This window comes from Lontra canadensis, unplaced genomic scaffold, assembly GCF_010015895.1.
Source record: "Lontra canadensis isolate GAN:19392208 unplaced genomic scaffold, GSC_riverotter_1.0 scaffold155, whole genome shotgun sequence".
NCBI classification, from domain to species: domain Eukaryota; kingdom Metazoa; phylum Chordata; class Mammalia; order Carnivora; family Mustelidae; genus Lontra; species Lontra canadensis.
Window position 1 is genome coordinate 2,050,283 of NW_022631149.1, and position 4,898 is coordinate 2,055,180.

General features: G+C 38.4%; 1 protein-coding gene across 5 annotated transcripts in view; it reads left to right on the forward strand.

Annotated features, from left to right (window-relative positions):
- DOCK11 (dedicator of cytokinesis 11) overlaps positions 1–4,898 on the forward strand; it is a 193,871-nt gene that overhangs the window by 68,523 nt on the left and 120,450 nt on the right. The gene's annotated exons all lie outside the window — the stretch shown is intronic.

Below are 4,898 nucleotides of genomic sequence, written 5' to 3' on the forward strand. Positions count from 1 at the left end.
AAAGCATATTTTCCTGGGGTTGTTGCCACCCTTTTAGTATTTTACTTACTCCTTCATATACTCTTATCTGGACAAAATGACAAGGCGGAAAAATTCACCACAAAAAAAAGAACAAGAGGCAGTACCAAAGGCTAAGGACCTAATCAATACAGACATTGGTAATATGTCAGATTTAGAGTTCAGAATGACGATTCTCAAGGTTCTAGCTGGGCTCGAAAAAGGCATGGAAGATATTAGAGAAACCCTCTCGGGAGATATAAAAGCCCTTTCTGGAGAAATAAAAGAACTAAAATCTAATCAAGTTGAAATCAAAAAAGCTATTAATGAGGTGCAATCAAAAATGGAAGCTCTCACTGCTAGGATAAATGAGGCAGAAGAAAGAATTAGCGATATAGAAGACCAAATGACAGAGAATAAGGAAGCTGAACAAAAGAGGGACAAACAACTATTGGACCACGAGGGCAGAATTCGAGAGATAAGTGACACCATAAGACGAAACAACATTAGAATAATTGGGATTCCAGAAGAAGAAGAAAGAGAGAGGGGAGCAGAAGGTATATTGGAGAGAATTATTGGAGAGAATTTCCCCAATATGGCAAAGGGAACAAGCATCAAAATCCAGGAGGTTCAGAGAACCCCACTCAAAATCAATAAGAATAGGTCCACACCCCTCACCTAATAGTAAAATTTACAAGTCTTAGTGACAAAGAGAAAATCCTGAAAGCAGCCCGGGAGAAGAAGTCTGTAACATACAATGGTAAAAATATTAGATTGGCAGCAGACTTATCCACAGAGACCTGGCAGGCCAGAAAGAGCTGGCATGATATATTCAGAGTACTAAACGAGAAAAACATGCAGCCAAGAATACTATATCCAGCTAGGCTATCATTGAAAATAGAAGGAGAGATTAAAAGCTTCCAGGACAAACAAAAACTGAAAGAATTTGCAAACACCAAACCAGCTCTACAGGAAATATTGAAAGGGGTCCTCTAAGCAAAGAGAGAACCTAAAAGTAGTAGATCAGAAAGGAACAGAAACAATATACAATAGCAGTCACCTTACAGGCAATACAATGGCACTAAATTCATATCTCTCAATAGTTACCCTGAATGTTAATGGGCTAAATGCCCCAATCAAAAGACACAGGGTATCAGAATGGATAAAAAAACAAAACCCATCTATATGTTGCCTACAAGAAACTCATTTTAAACCTGAAGACACCTTCAGATTTAAAGTAAGGGGGTGGAAAATAATTTACCATGCTAATGGACATCAGAAGAAAGCAGGAGTGGCAATCCTTATATCAGATCACTTAGATTTTAAACCAAAGACTATAATAAGAGATGAAGATGGACACTATATCATACTCAAAGGATCTGTCCAACAAGAAGATCTAACAATTGTAAATATCTATGCCCCTAACGTGGGAGCAGCCAACTATATAAACCAATTAATAACAAAATCAAAGAAACACATCGACAATCATACAATAATAGTAGGGGACTTTAACACTCCCCTCACTGAAATGGACAGATCATCCAAGCAAAAGATCAACAAGGAAATAAAGGCCTTAAATGACACACTGGACCAGATGGACATCACAGATATATTCAGAACATTTCATCCCAAAGCAACAGAATACACATTCTTCTCTAGTGCACATGGAACATTCTCCAGAATAGATCACATCCTTGGTTCTAAATCAGGTCTTAACTGTTATCAAAAAATTGGGATCATTCCCTGCATATTTTCAGACCACAATGCTCTGAAGCTAGAACTCAATCGTAAGAGGAAATTTGGAAAGAACCCAAATATATGGCGACTAAACAGCATCCTTCTAAAGAATGAATGGGTCAACCAGGAAATTAAAGAAGAATTGAAAAAATTCATGGAAACAAATGATAATGAAAATACAACAGTTCAAAATCTGTGGGACACAACAAAGGCAGTCCTGAGAGGAAAATATATAGCGGTACAAGCCTTTCTCAAGAAACAAGAAAGGTCTCAGGTACACAACCTAACCCTACACCTAAAGGAGCTGGAGAAAGAACAAGAAAGAAACCCTAAACCCAGCAGGAGAAGAGAAATCATAAAGATCAGAGCAGAAATCAATGAAATAGAAACCAAAAAAACAATAGAACAAATCAACGAAACTAGGAGCTGGTTCTTTGAAAGAATTAATAAGATTGATAAGCCCCTGGCCAGACTTATCAAAAAGAGAAGAGAAAGGACCCAAATAAATAAAATCATGAATGAAAGAGGAGAGATCACAACTAACACCAAAGAAATACAGACAATTATAAGAACATATTATGAGCAACTCTATGCCAACAAATTTGACAATCTGGAAGAAATGGATGCATTCCTAGAAACATATAAACTACCACAACTGAACCTGGAAGAAATAGAAAGCCTGAACAGACCCATAACCAGTAAGGAGATTGAAACAGTCATCAAAAATCTCCAAACAAACAAAAGTCCAGGGCCAGACGGCTTCCCGGGGGAATTCTACCAAACATTTAAAGAAGAACTAATTCCTATTCTCCTGAGACTGTTCCAAAAAATAGAAATGGAAGGAAAACTTCCAAACTCATTTTATGAGGCCAGCCTCACCTTGATCCCCAAACCAGACAAGGATCCCATCAAAAAAGAGAACTACAGACCAATATCCTTGATGAACACAGATGCAAAAATTCTCACCAAAATACTAGCCAATAGGATTCAACAGTACATTAAAAGGATTATTCACCACGACCAAGTGGGATTTATTCCAGGGCTGCAAGGTTGGTTCAACATCCGCAAATCAATCAATGTGATACAACACATTAATAAAAGAAAAAACAGGAACCATATGATACTCTCCATAGATGCTGAAAAAGCATTTGACAAAGTACAGCATCCCTTCCTGATCAAAACTCTTCAAAGTGTAGGGATAGAGGGCACATACCTCAATATTATCAAAGCCATCTATGAAAAACCCATCGCAAATATCATTCTCAATGGAGAAAAACTGAAAGCTTTTCCGCTAAGGTCAGGAACACGGCAGGGATGTCCATTATCACCACTGCTATTCAACATAGTACTAGAAGTCCTAGCCTCAGCAATCAGACAACAAAAAGAAATTAAAGGCATCCAAATCGGCAAAGAAGAAGTCAAACTATCACTCTTCGCAGATGATATGATACTATATGTGGAAAACCCAAAAGACTCCACTCCAAAACTGCTAGAACTTGTACAGGAATTCAGTAATGTGTCAGGATATAAAATCAATGCACAGAAATCAGTCGCATTTCTCTACACCAACAATAAGACAGAAGAAAGAGAAATTAAGGAGTCCATCCCATTTACAATTGCACCCAAAACTATAAGATACCTAGGAATAAACCTAACCAAAGAGACTAAGAATCTATACACAGAAAACTATAAAGTACTCATGAAAGAAATTGAGGAAGACACAAAGAAATGGAAAAATGTTCCATGCTCCTGGATTGGAAGAATAAATATTGTGAAAATGTCTATGCTACCTAAAGCAATCTACACATTTAATGCAATTCCTATCAAAGTACCATCCATTTTTTTCAAAGAAATGGAACAAATAATCCTAAAATTTATATGGAACCAGAAAAGACCGCGAATAGCCAAAGGAATATTGAAAAAGAAAGCCAAAGTTGGTGGCATCACAATTCCGGACTTCAAGCTCTATTACAAAGCTGTCATCATCAAGACAGCATGGTACTGGCACAAAAACAGACACATAGATCAATGGAACAGAATAGAGAGCCCAGAAATAGACCCTCAACTCTATGGTCAACTAATCTTCGACAAAGCAGGAAAGAATGTCCAATGGAAAAAAGACAGCCTCTTCAATAAATGGTGTTGGGAAAATTGGACAGCCACATGCAGAAAAATGAAATTGGATCATTTCCTTACACCACACACGAAAATAGACTCCAAATGGATGAAGGACCTCAATGTGAGAAAGGAATCCATCAACATCCTTGAGGAGAACACAGGCAGCAACCTCTTCGACCTCAGCCGCAGCAACATCTTCCTAGGAACATCGCCAAAGGCAAGGGAAGCAAGGGCAAAAATGAACTATTGGGATTTTATCAAGATCAAAAGCTTTTGCACAGCAAAGGAAACAGTTAACAAAACCAAAAGACAACTGACAGAATGGGAGAAGATATTTGCAAACGACATATCAGATAAAGGGCTAGTGTCCAGAATCTATAAAGAACTTAGCAAACTCAACACCCAAAGAACAAATAATCCCATCAAGAAATGGGCAGAAGACATGAACAGACATTTCTGCAAAGAAGACATCCAGATGGCCAACAGACACATGAAAAAGTGCTCCATATCACTCGGCATCAGGGAAATACAAATCAAAACCACAATGAGATACCACCTCACACCAGTCAGAATGGCTAAAATTAACAAGTCCGGAAATGACAGATGCTGGCGAGGATGCGGAGAGAGGGGAACCCTCCTACACTGTTGGTGGGAATGCAAGCTGGTGCAACCACTCTGGAAAACAGCATGGAGGTTCCTCAAAATGTTGAAAATAGAACTACCCTATGACCCAGCAATTGCACTGCTGGGTATTTACCCTAAAGATACAAACGTAGTGATCCGAAGGGGCACGTGCACCCGAATGTTTATAGCAGCAATGTCTACAATAGCCAAACTATGGAAAGAACCTAGATGTCCATCAACAGACGAATGGATAAAGAAGATGTGGTATATATATACAATGGAATACTATGCAGCCATCAAAAGAAATGAAATCTTGCCATTTGCGACAACATGGATGGAACTAGAGGGTATCATGCTTAGCGAAATAAGTCAATTGGAGAAAGACAACTATCATATGATCTCCCTGATATGAGGGAGAGGAG